Source organism: Ambystoma mexicanum, chromosome 8 (assembly GCF_040938575.1).
Source record: "Ambystoma mexicanum isolate Mex_15411 chromosome 8, UKY_AmexF1_1, whole genome shotgun sequence".
Taxonomy (NCBI): domain Eukaryota; kingdom Metazoa; phylum Chordata; class Amphibia; order Caudata; family Ambystomatidae; genus Ambystoma; species Ambystoma mexicanum.
The window spans coordinates 1572254680-1572268640 of NC_090929.1; the positions used below are offsets into that span (position 1 = coordinate 1572254680).

At 49.6% G+C, this 13961-nt stretch overlaps 1 protein-coding gene across 2 annotated transcripts in view; it reads right to left on the reverse strand.

Annotated features, from left to right (window-relative positions):
- The window catches only part of BBIP1 (BBSome interacting protein 1), a 206546-nt gene extending 194689 nt beyond the window's left edge, over positions 1 to 11857 (reverse strand). Inside the window, exon 1 of one of the 2 annotated variants that reach the window (XM_069611776.1) lies at positions 11729 to 11857. The gene's annotated coding sequence lies outside the window, so the exon portion shown is untranslated. The remainder of the gene's footprint in view (positions 1 to 11728) is intronic. The other variant, XM_069611777.1, reaches the window with a different exon arrangement.
- Between the last annotated feature and the right edge of the window lie 2104 nt (positions 11858 to 13961).

Consider the following 13961-nt stretch of genomic DNA (forward strand, 5'->3'; position numbering starts at 1 on the left):
ATCGTTTGGGAAGGAGATTTCAATTGTACATTAAACCCCAAAATAGATAGATCAGATGGTAAACTAGATAAGCATTACAGGCCCTGCTGAGAGACTTTGGACTTGAAGACATCTGGAGGTGACTGCACCCAGCAGATAGGCAGTATCCACATTACGCGGCCCCACATAATCTGCACACAAGGCTGGATTACGTTTGCTGCCTCGGAGCTGGTAGGAGAAATGATAGGCGCGGAATACAAGGCCAGAGTGCTCTCGGACCACTCCCCCTTGGTCCTGGAGTGGAGACACCAGCCCCCTAGAGCGAGAATCCCGACGTGGAAGCTTAGAGCTGAGGCCCTGCAGGACTCGGAATTCCGCAAGGATTTGAAGGAGGCGATCACCGAGTATTTCAAAATTATTACGGGAAGTGTACAATCGGAGGGAACCTTATGGGAGGCATTCAAAGTGGTAATACGGGGCGCAGCCATATCCAAATCCAGAGGGTTCCAAGGGGGCATCGAGCGGGAGCTACTGGAAACCGAGAAGGAGCTGGAGGGCATAATGCGGAGGGGTGGGGCTCCTCACAGGTGGATGATAAACAGGCGAAGCTGCTACAACAAACTAGCAGAGAGGACTGGGACAGATTATGCAAACTGAGCTATAAAAAAATACATTGAAAGGCAACATGCGGGGGGAGACAAACCGGGCAGGCTGCTGGCTTGGTTATATAAAAATGAAACACCATGATCAGTGATCAGGGAGATCAGAGGGGAAGAAGGCCAGATCTGGGACACCCAGGAGGGAGTTAACGAGGAGTTCCTTAGATACTATAAACGTCTTTATGGGGACGTAGGCGAAGGGATGGATCAAGAGATACAAGAAACATTAGAAGACATAGGATTGCCCAAATTAGATGATCAGGAGCGGGAGGACCTGGACGCCCCAATTACATTAGAAGAATTAGAGACAGTGATCCAGCACCTACCCACGTGCAAATCCCCAGGGTCGGACGTGCTCCCTAGTGAATTTTATAAGACATATAAGCAAGAGGTGCTCCCCCCGGTGCTGGCCATACTGAATGAGGCGTTTGAACACGGAAAGCTGCCAGAGTCCCTACGGGAGGCAGTGGTCATCCCACTCCTAAAACCAGGTAAGCCGAGCACAGACTGTAGGTCATATAGACCCCTATCAATGCTCAATCAAGACAGCAAGATCCTCACAGCAGCGCTGGCAAACAGGCTTAAACGAGTCATCAGTAAATTGATACACCCCGACCAAACAGGCTACGTCCCTGGCAGGAACATAACTGACAATCATAGGAGACTCCACCACATTATTGACCAAACAGAGAAAGACCCCGGCGAACTGGTAATAGTCTCGCTGGATGCTATTAAGGCCTTCGACTCAGTGAGATGGCCTTGGTTGCCAGCGGCTCTGAGAGAATATGGGATGGGGCCAGTGTATCCGAGGTGGGTCAAAATGGTATATAGTTCCCCAATCACTAGGGTCAAAACGGGTGCAACATTCTCAGACAAATGGCAACTCAGTAGGGGCACTAGACAGGGCTGTCCCTGGTCGCCCATGCTGTATATCCTTGCGTTGGAAACACTGGCGATCTGCCTCAGACAACAGTACGGGGAGATAGGGATCCATACTGCAGGGGGATCGCATCTCATGTCATTGTACGCCGATGATATACTCCTATATCTGCACTTCCCAGAGGAAAACCTACAATATGTCCTGGAGGTGATGGAGCGCTACGCCACCCTCTCGGGCATAGCAGTAAACCCCAAGAAATCAAGCTTGTTCCCTCTGGGGAGATACAGATGGACCCGGCTGAGGGTCTAACGGTTTTGCCGATACCCTGGCGAACCGATACATTCTGATACTTGGGAATCGACATAGACCACACGACAGAAGAGGAACAAAAACACAATACGGAAAAGGCATTTGAGGGTATCAAGAACAGCATGGGGGTCTGGTTCAAGCTACCCTTGGCCATGATGGGCAGAGCGGCTCTGATTAAGATGGTAGTTCTGCCCAGATTGTTACATTTCTTTGTAAACATCCTGTATATGATCCCCAAACGTTTTTTTGTTAAGCTCCACAGCCTATGCAGGGGCTTCATATGCCACAACTCCAGGAACAGGGTGGCCCTCTGGAAATTACAAAACTCATGTGATAGAGGGGGTATAAATCTACCAAACTTTGAATTATACTATTTGCCGGGACAGCTTCAATATGTGGCCAGGTGGTTGCCTGAAGAAGAAACAGCAGAGGCCAGGCTATTGTACAGGGACACCGCCCCTTTCTTCCTTAGGGAGACGGTGTGGTTGCCTAAATCAAAGGTGCGAGAAATGGCAAGACTGCTGGTGCTGGGCTGGGAAATATGGAGCAAAGCATGGCAATTAGTGGGTAACCCAACCCCATTCTCCCTGCAGGTGCCACTAGTGGCGCTATGTGGGGAGGACTCACAAACGATAAAAGGGATCCGTAGATACTGGGAACCGATGGGCCTGGTGACCCTCGGAGATATATGGCAGGAGGGGGAGGCACTAGACTTTCAGAGATTAATGGAGGACACTGGGGTGCACAAGGGCCAACACATTACTTATACCAGACTTGTTAGAAGGGTGCGAAAGAGGTGGCCTTAGGCAGTGCTAATGGAACAACCGGATGCGGCCATTGAGACGATGCATGACATTTCGGAGGGCGGGCACGAAATATCTCGTCTATATGAGTTACTGGGGACTAGGGTGGGCAAGGAACTGCTCCAACTGGGGCGAGACTGGGACGAGGAGGTGGGAGAACCCATGTCGGACGGACAAGGGGACAGAGCTCAAAAGGTATCATAAAATGGTGTCCCGAAACGCAAGGTTACAGCAGATTCAGTTATATGTTACTCATAGGGCATACATGACCCCCAGAAAAATCGCTAGGTTTGGAGGCTCGGTGGCACAGAAATGCCCAAGGTGCGGGGGAGGGGGAAGCTGGGATGCTACACATGTTTTGGGCTTGCCCAGAGGTGGGTAAATTCTGGACAGAGGTGAAGACACGCCTAGCGGAAAAAGGGATCACACTGGGGGTGGAGTCAGTCTGGGCATGCATGTTGGGGGGGGAGGGGGTTTGCTAGACCACAAAACCTGAAGCACATCAGCAAGATGAAAGATCTGGCCTACATCCTGGCCAAACGGAGAATAGCAATGTGCTCTAAAGCAGCCCAACGACCTAGAATCGAGATGTGGTGGGCAGACCTCATGAAGTGGGCAGATGCAGAAACGGCAATTTGGTACGAAGCAATCATTGGCGGCGGGGCGGGACCCCTGATAGAATGGAGACAACTGGTGGCCTCGATGGTGGGACCCTCCCAGGCCGACCACAGTGATGACAATATGGGAGAGATAACGGAGGTAGACATGCCTGGAGATAAGTAAGACAGTGACATGTAAGCAGGGGCTCGAGTTAAGGGGCGGGAGGGAGGAGGAGGACCGAAACGCTCAACATGCAAATATAATGATGTGGAACTTAAATGTGGATGTCCTCCATGTTTGTAATGTTTGGAGTGTGGTTAACAAAATAATAAAAATTGTTTAAAAAAAAAAAAAGAAAATGTATATACCCTTGTTTTAATGTCTTATATTTTGTAAAGGTTCTTGATGAACTAAAACAGATAAATAAATAAATCAATAATAAAGGGGAAAAATTATTTTCCTAGTGTGGTTTCACCACTTTAGACCTGTTTGATGTTGTTCCTGGGGTAAGTTTGAGCAATAGAACCCTCCAGGTTCTCCTTGTTCCTAGTCTTGACCAATACTATTTTTAGAGCTCCCCAAAGACCTGTGGCCCGCCATGTGTTGGCCCGTCTCAATGTTTTGGTTTTTCTGGCTCGTGTAACCTTACTGGCTTCCCCAGCTACCCATTACTTGGTTTTCTAGTACTCCCCAAATCCCTCTGTTGTGCTGAAGCAGGGTTTCTCTGGGGCTTCTGCCGGTATTCAATGTTCAGGTTTCTCTGGTTCCCGTAACCCTTTTGACTTCTCCAGCCTCGTATATCAGTGTCACTTGTTTTTCTAGGACTCACCGAAGCCTTCTTACCCTCGGATATGCTTAATTCATCAGGGTCTCTATTTGGCGCTTGTCCATATCCACTGTTCAGGGTTTCCAGGCTGCCGTAACCCTCTTGGCTTCTCCGTCACACAACTGTTTGTCCCTCTTCCCGCTGTTACCTTCTCGGGAGCGTTCGCTTCCCTTTCTCTGCTTGGCTTGGCAGTTCTCAGATGGAGGTCAGGGATTCGATCTCTTCACTGCTGTCTTGCCTCATGTCAGTCAATGGGCACCAGCCCCACCACAGCTTTGATGTGGTTGTGCCACCAGGCGAGACATTCTTCTACCATCCCAGTCTCGTTCACCACTTAGCCTTCCGGTATCTCCTTTGCAATCAGCTAGCTCTCCACGCTACCTCTGGCTCAGTGGTCAAGCCTCGCTCCGCTCCTTCAGGAAGTCTTGCCGTTAGAGGCCCAACTCTGCATAGGATTCCTTCTCCTCCACTCAAGGTTCCTCATTTTCTTATGTTTGCTGCCACAAACAAAAGGGGTGTGTCATTCCTCTGTTTAGCTCAAGGGGTATCCAGCATTACCCGACGCTAAAGAGAGATTGAAGTAATGGCAATATTTGTTGAATCCAAAGCAGAAGTAACAGTCTTTCAAGTTCCCATACATGCAGACAATGTATTCTTAACAGGGAGTCCTTGTCCTCTAAAGGGGAAGTTACTCCCAGTGAGGTCCCACTTTCCCGAGACCCCTACGGAGGGTCTTGCTTAGTGGGATAACCTCCCTACTCTCAAAGGGGGTGGTTCCCCTGTGAGAAGGGACGAATAGTCCAGATACATCACATAGGCCACCCTCTCATCCTGCCAGGTTCTCCTTTAATCCTTCAATGCCGTGACACCGGCCCCGATGATTCCAATGAGACAGACCGCCTCAAGAAGAGGGCGGTGAGGCTCTTTAAAAAAAAAAAAAAAGACAACAAACCATGATCAGCAAGGCCAGGTGACAGAGGAAAAGAAGAGGAATACATCCCTGTGAATGCAGTGCTGCCTGACGTTTGCTTAAGAACTCCACCCGCCTCCCATAGAAGCTGCAGAGCCGCTGTGGCAAGCCGAGAAGAGCCCTAGAGCACTAGCAAAGCAGAGATGTACCCGGGGAAGACTGCGGCCGACCAGAGGGCTGAAGCAAAGACCTTGGGTATTTGGGTGGCTGTGCCTATGGTTGGGGGTCCCCAGAGTGTAGAAGAGAACTTGAAACCAGCATATATGATATAGAAAGTGGGGGGAAACAGGATAACCCCTATGAGACACTAAGAGACATTATCACAATACTATAACAAGGGGAATAGGGTTTGGGACCCTTGCAAGAAAAGATCATATCAAGTTTCAAGATTACCAATCTTCCTTTTGACAGTGCTTGGAGGGAAGGTGATCCGGGGCTGTCAAATAAGAAAGGATAAGATAAAGAGAACTGTGGGAATGAGACACATGAACGCAGTGCTTTGCAGGGGAGTAAACCAAGTTTGCATGCGAGATCAAGAGACTATAAAGAGAACTGAGAGTAACATATGAATATTGCACTTGGCAGGCGAGTAAACCAAGTCTGTTTGGGACTAAGAGTTGCGAGCAGCCAGGAATGGTACTTAACACAATGAAGTCATGGTTTTTGTCAAAGAATTTTTAAAATAAAAGGGGTTGGGGAAAGGCCACTCTGTCCTTGTTCTAAGAGGTGTTTACCTACCTAAAACCAAAACTAAGGGTCTTTCAATGTCAGAATGTCCAAAACAAAACCGTCCTGTGTGTCCAAAATACTATTCTGGCCCTTACACTCTAACAAAATAAAATCTATGGTGGAAAGGGTAATGTCTTTGGCCTTGAGTGGTTTCTAAATGTTCAAAATGGAACAAAATACGTGACTCCAACACAAAAGTACCAGAAGGATAAAGACCCTTATTCCAGAGGGTGGTTCCCTTTCCCTGGATTCCTCTTCCCTCTGTGTATTTTCAAAGATATCAGTTCCTCGAGTTTCTCTTGGTTCACAATAGAACTGGTACACAAAACAACTTGGCTCTTATCCTAATAATGGATACCTGATGTACTCTACTGCCAGGTTTTCACTCCTCTTCTCTGGTTTCAAACAGCCTTTTTGCCAGTCCTGATATCTTCTTGTCAGGACCCCATTAGGTGGGGTATTTCTTATACACTCTTCCGTTTGTCCTGGCCTGGTGTGCTTCCCTACCAGGGATTTCTTATATTAATACACTTGCAACTGCCTGGTACACTCTCCTTCCAGGGCTTTTCTTTTTTACTGAAATGCTTACTGGCTGTTTCTCTTTCATGTACTTGGTTTGCTTCCCCAACGTTTACTTGCATTTGGCATGGCTGCCAATACGCCCCAGTGTCCCCGTTTCCCTTTCGTTGACTCACTGGCTCTTGCTGGCGTATTTCGATTCTCCATATTTAAGACAGTGGCGGCCATTCTGTGTTATCTTCTGTCTTGCCTCTTTCATTCCTCGTCTATTCTGCCTCTCGTGGTTCCTGTTGGGCTCTTCTGCATTGTTTCGGGAGTCGGTAAGGCAAACACTGCCTCTCAATACCTGCGAACACCCAGGAGCCCTGTGTCGGCCTCCGACGTTCCCGCAGCAGGTCCTCGCTTTCAGACAGCTTTCATTTTCCTTTCCCTCAAGCCGGTTTGCTCCACGGTACTCTCTGCTGCCCCGCAGTCTCGCGGTCCGTACAAAGAGAAGCCGCTTAATCTCTCCAGCAGCACGCTTCAGTCAGCTGCTTCTGCTGCTTAAATTTCCCCATAACGGGTGTGCGCTCACAACAACTAGAGCGCAGGTTGTGTTCTGGGTCTTCTTTGCTCTGCATTACTCAGCTTATCTTCTTCATTCCAATATTCATTTAGTTAATGAATGGAAGTCCATTCTTGATGTTTTACATGTAAAGCAAGTCCGCTCAGGATGACGTGTAGGTAGAGCCTGTGAAGGTGTTTTCATGAGTCTTAGAGGGTAAGTCAGATTTTGACAACTCACATAGATCTTGTTAGAAAGTCTTCAGCCCCCTTTCTAGGTGGATGAATGGAGGTGCAACAATATGCCATTAAGGCTCCGGGTATGGATGGGGTATCCTCAAGAGAGGAAGGGGAATACCATGCCTTGTCGGACAGTTCCCAGATACTCTCCCGGAAGTTGTCTGCCTCCACCCCCCATTTGATCCTCCCTTATATAGCTGCCCCCGGAGTCAGGATCAGGTAGTGGCTGTCATCTCCTGGCAACATGGGGAGAGGTTACTGTCGGGGAAGGAGTGACTACACCATCAGATTCATCACAGAGGCCTGAGAGGAAAGGGAATCAGGTCTAACGACCAGGGTGAAGGACCCACCAGAGTTTGGAGAAGCCTCCAACTCTTTCTCTTCATTGCAGGGCCTGGCAGAAGGAGGCCAGGACTGCCAACCGGGTTCAAGGACCCACTGCAGCTTGCAGGTGCATCCAGGCCACTCTTCTTCGTCGCAATGCCCAGTAAAATGAAACCAGGACTGTCAGGACTGTTGATGACCCTTCACAGCTTGGAGGAGCATCCAAGCCAAGAAACCGGAGAAAGGCTGATTGTGACAGGAGACAGTCCCCCACCAGTTGAGCAACTGCACAAGAAGCCCGAGAAAGACAGGGGAAGGGAGATATGTTTCAGAACAAAGATTGAACTTTTAGAAACCAGCAAAACCGAGAAATGTCTTTTTGTCCAGGGGGAAAGGAGTAACTCCTCTGGATAAAGAAGACATCCTTTTTGATTTAGTTTATTAGGAGTATAGAGGAACAGAGCTAGGATACTGATATAGGACTGTTGACCTTTACTTTTGGACATCCCGATGGAGACAATAGTATTTTTGGATGAGGCAGGGAAACCCCTTTTGGACTTGGGCATGACAGCATTTCCTTTTCATTTAGCACTTTGAATAAATGTTTATGTCAACCACAATGGCCCCTCTGTGTCAGTGTGTTACCGCTGCACCCTTGCACACCCGACTGAGACGGTCCACAGTGCAGTTGCCACTTCCCTAATGTGCACAGACGCGAGAACTGCAGATGCAGATCTTCTCAGTTCACTCCCTGCACCCCCAAAGAATTGGAACTTCTCCAGCGACCTTGATAGAGTGTCTCCTTGCCCGTTGACACAAGCTAGGCCCCTGTATTGTCTATCCTGACAAATACTGAGCATCACAGCACCAAGCGTGTAAAGACTACCAGAGCCTTGGCAATGCAGCCAACTCCCTCCAATCTGAGGAATGCCTGTTCTCCTGCAGGGTCTACTTCTCCTAATGCTTGAACTCCCCTAGTCGCTTGCCAACCTGTGCCACTGGCATGGGCAAGATCGGCACAGATCACAGCTGCAAGAAACCTTTCCTCAGAATGCCCAAGTTCAGCCACCAACAACGCTATCCCTCAGCACTAAGGTGATCAGCAGCAGCGTCTCCGATTCCAGGCAGGTCAGACACCATTGTTGATACTAGTAGGATACCAAGGGCCTCAGGTGCTATATTGCCCATGGTACCACAAAGACACATGAATCCATATGCTGCTGTGCCCAGAGTAGCATCCTGGCAATTACTACCTCCATCCCAGGCAATCTCTGCAACTAGTCCATCAAACACACTGCCCTTTCCATCGGAGTTATACACCCACTAGGTCCTTCTTGTACTGGGCACTAGTAAATATCAGATCCTGTGAAGGCGAGAGGTGAGACTTCCCCCAAGTTGATTAAGAACCCCAGCAGAGATCAGTAAGAGTATGTAGAGTGTACATACTCCTCCAGAAGAGCAGAGTTGAGAATTATGCACATATCGAAAAGGAAGCATTAGCCATCCTATGGGAGTGCAGACACTTCCACATGTACATTGTTGGCAACCAGTCAATGTCTTCACAGACCACAAGCCGCTGGTACTGACATTCAAAGGATCCACTCCACATCCCTGTGCATGCATCGAGTGCTGCATGCTACAGCCACAACAATTTGATACAGAGGTCCACTACAGTGCCAGAGCAAACAACCCAGCTAACTTCCTATCGCGACACCTCATCCAGCAACCCCAAGAGAGTGTGAAGCAGTGCTGGAAGCTGAAGAATATGTCTGCCACAGCGTTACATGCATCCGGCCAAAAACAATGTGGCTACAAGAAATCTCTGAGGAAACAGTCAACGACACCTGCCTCCAAATAACAAAAGAAGCCATACTGACAGGAGAATGGAAAACTACCCAACAGCCATCACAAACCGCACAATCCAAGTCCAGGAGATGCTACAAAGACTATTTGGCATACGCCACAAACTGTCAGTCTCTCTGGAAGGACTGGTGCTGAAGGGTCACCAAATTGTCCTGCCAACGAGTCTGAAAGACAGGGCACTACCCCTAGCCCACGAAGGACACCAAGGGGTAGTTAAAACACAAGCCTACCTGAAATCATGACTATGGATGCCACAAATACAATGGAAGGTAATGGCACTGGTGGAGGTGTGCGTGTCGTGCTAAGCCTCCCGTCGCCTGGGGCCCTTGGGCCAATTGCCACCACGCAGCCAACAGAGGTGGGACACAGTCAGCATTGACTTTTGAACCATTGCCAATGAGACCTATCTTCTGGTAGCAGTAGACACCTGATACCCTGAAGTTGAGCCAGTACGCTCCACCAATGCGAAGTCAGTGACCACGGCCCTGGAAAAGATGTTTGCCTTCCATGGCATCCAGGCTATCATCAATAGCGACAACGGATCTCTGTTCAAAATTCCACAACTCTTTTTTTTCCCCCCGACCACCTAGGAATCCAGCACCATCGGATAACACCATACTGGCCACAAGCCAATGGAGATGCCGAAAGGTTCATGGCGTCAATAAACAAGGTGGTGCGAATTGCCAAAGACAAAAAGAGGGTGGGGCTCCCAGAGCTGTATCGTTTCCTTCGCACCTACTGCCAGACCCCATACTCCTCGACAAAGGTGAGCCCTGCAGTGCTTTTGTTCATAGTTCCGATCCAAGTAGGACTCCATCTACATCACACCTGGAGTCCAACTCCTATAGACGCAGAGAGGGTGGAACAACATGGTCAAGCGCACAAAAGGAACGAGAGCCAGACCCGGCAGGCCACCCTAAGCACCCTCCAGATAGGTGACAAGGCGCTAGTTAAGAACCGAGCAACATCAAGGAAGCTAGCCGAAACGTATGAGACACTACCATGGACAGTCGTGGAAACGAACCACAGCATGATAAGAGCATCACGAGGAAGCAAGGTGACCCGAATCTCCTCATTTTTGGAAAGTCCCAGCAACCATGTTGCAAGAAACCGCAGGAACCACCACAGAGCATGGCGGACAGACTGAAGCTGAGAAGGAACAACCTTGAGTAGTAGAGCGACCACCCTGAGACAATAACCACGAGCTACCACCAGCAGATGCAGAAGAACCAGCCTTCCTAAGTACCAACACCACCCCAAAGGAGGAGCACCACCACCGCTACTCCCTCCAGCGGCAACCAGCACCGGCCACCCGGCTCAGAGGGTTTGTGCTGCACGTGATCTATCGGCAAGCCGATACACTGGACAATCTTAAGACTGGGAAAAGTTGATGTGAAGTCATTTGTCAAAGTTCATGTTGTTATTCAATTTGGGGAGGGATGTGACATGGTCATGTGACTGGGAATGAGGGCATGACGAGTAGTGCCCTGCCGTAAGTGTACCGCAGGAATAAATGGGGGCGAAAGCCCGCCAAAGGGATTCAACTGCTACCCGCGTACCATCACAGCGAAGACCCTGTGTGACAAGTCCACACAGACCAAGAAGAATCCTAACCCACCACTACATAACCTGAGAAGATGGAGTAATGAGGCTCAAGCCTCGGTATCCAAAAATCACAGCTGATTGATAAAATCTATCAGCAAGAAGAAGACAGACAAAAGCCAACGGAACTCTACGTCCCTGATCTCCACCAAGTGTGTGTCTCCATTATTTCCTAACATCACATAAGGGTGAAGGTATAGAGAAGGTTGTATCTTGTTAATTGATACGGTTATTTTAACAGTATCAATACATTTGTTTTAAATTAAAAAAAGAAAGGACGGTTGGTGTAACAAGGATGAAAGACTCATCGGCACGCTGGGGTCCGAAATAAAGGACACTTCAAACCACGCTATGTGCGCCCTTCGTTTACCAACCAGTCACAACAGGTACTGGCCTCAATGTTTACCCCTTCCCCAGGTGCAACGTGAGGTACTGATAATATGGGCCACCAAACACTGCCCCTCTGAAGCCCAGCAGCGATAGAGGGCTGAGGGTGGAACTGGAAGGATGTATTACATCTGCAGGAGGGAGGGACGTAACATTTTCATGGAAAGAAAAGTCCATGGAATGTAGGCTGTTCCCTCAAAGTAAAGTACCGTTACAAAGAAAAGGGAAGTGGCGGTAATGAGGCAGTAGCATAGGAAAGGAGGAGTGAATCCACAAGTGTCCGAAAGATGGAAATCTTCCCGTGGCAGCACCGCGATCGCCTGCACACAGTGCACACAGAATTAACACCCCCGACTAAGCTGCATGTGCAATAACGCTGGGGAAGTGATTCGCCGTAACATTTGCTTCGGCTGTTCCAATACATGAGACATGCTAACTAAGCTCACACACACTAACCGACGCTCTTTCCTAAGGAACACCAATAATGTGTCTCACCAATTTGCAGATGCGTTCCCAGGCAACCTCCAGCGTACAGTCTGCTAACTTGAAGTCTACACAGAAGCACTGACATGAAAAGGGGACAAAGAAAAGGTTGCTGTAAACAGCCGTGAGAGACAGGGCGGCCATCTTGCAACAGAAGTCCAATGGTATGGCTTCAAGAGTATCTCAGGCGGGTTTAGCGCTCAACATGCGCAAGACGGCAGGCAGCTTCGCCTTAGGAGTTCACAAAAAGTAAGTAATGGTATATTAAACTGAATCGTTCTGAAAATAACAATGAATGTTTCATTTTTATTTGTGTATCGGTAATTGTAGCATCTGGTATATGGGTATGAATAATAAATGGGGCAGTACTATATATAGTTTGAATATATATTACATTTAATAAGTATATATCATAAACTGTAATTAAGAGGGAGCTAGTGCCAGCTGGTCAGGTCGGCTCCAGTAGCTGTTTCCCTTTGACTTGCATTCCATCTTCCATCCTGCTAATCCAACCTGATCACATCTGTTGTGTACATGGTACACGAAGCGCGCATGCGCGGCCCAGCGGGCCGGCGCATGCGCGCTAGTTAATAAAGGCGGTGCCCGGGCAGTTCGCGCCGGAGCACCGGAACGAGCAGACGTCTCCGGCGTGTGTTCTTGCGCGCTGCCTACGCGCGTTGGTGTCCCGACCCTGGGAGGCCCGCACACCACCACAGGGCTTCCCCAGGGTACAACACTGGCGACGAGGAGGTACGGACTGCTTCCGTGTTCCGACAGCCTCGGAGAGACGGAAAGTCTTCCGTATTACGGACCCGCGGAGCGCCGGCGGCCATTTTGATTTCACTCGTTCCCCTCTTCACACGTGGCGGCAGTGGTTGCGGCCCGAAAGGGTGCTCGTGCGCCACCTACCAGCTATGTTTGGAGGTCACAGACAATTTTTGGAAAACCCACAGTCCTGCAGGCGCAGGGCTGTGGCATTTAAGAAGAAAGAAGTGGGTTTCTACACCCCAATACTACCACGAGACCAGGACAAGCCGCCCTTCTCTCAAGAAAGACAACTGTGAGTACGTGACGCAGAAATGGGAGAAGAGACCGACGATGAGGGTGCCGCTGCCCCAATCCCCCGCAGATCTCGCAGCTCCCTAGCCCCCATGCCTGAATTCGATACTACTGGCCCCCTTCCAAGCTGGGCCCAAAGTGGCTATTGTGGGTCAAGAGACTAGATATGTTCTTCAGGGCATCGGGGGTGAACGATGATGACACCAAAATCGCGACTATGATCTACTCGGCAGGCGCAGAAGTCGACAAGATCTACGACTCCCTCGTCATCCCCGTGGTCACGTATGACGCAGTCAAGCAGGCACTCAAAGACCATTTTCTCCCCATGGCTAACAGGGATTTTGATAGATTTGTCATGGGTGCCGAAAGGCAACTAGACGACGAGCCCCTAGACAAATTTTGTGCCCGTCTGAGACACCTGGCGACCTCCTGCAGATGGGTCGATGAGGAAGAAATGGTCCGCAACCAACTACTGCAGGGGTGCAGCTCCGGCAAACTTCGAAGGCAGGTACTGAGAGAACCTGGCCTGACCCTCGAGCAAATTTTGGACCTGGGAAGAGCACATGAGCTAGCGGAAGCCAGAGGTGCGAAAATGGACGCTGCCACGCGACCGAAGAATGACGAAGACGCATTTGTTGTGGGACGGTCAGCAGCAGGAAGGTCAAGGTGGGCGTCGAGAAGGCCTGATACCCCGCCCACGCCAGGCAACGCCTCATCGTGCTCCTACTGTGGGTATGACCTGCCCCACAGTGGTGAATGCCCAGCGAAGTCGAGAACGTGTGGCACACCGGGGCACTATGCCAGGATGTGCCGGGCTGCTTCCCCTGTTGCGGCAGGAAGAGGACCGGAGAGAGTTGGACGGGGAGGCGCTCGCAGAGTGAGAGGCATCTCTTCGATCGATCAGGGCCTGCAGGACCTGGACATCGCGGAAGAAGAAGAGGAGGAGGAAGAGGAACGCCTCATTTAAAACAGGAATTGTCCCTGACATCCTTAAAGATGCATGGGTGATCCCCCTGCTCAAAAAACCTTCCCTTGACCCTAGCATACCTACCAATTACCGATCCATTACGACTGTCCCGTTCCTGCAAAAAATTTTAGACCGTGCAGCGTACCTGCAAATCCAAGAGTACTTGGAAGCCAATAATCTTCTAGGTCTTAGACAATCCGGTTTCCGCCCCAAACACGG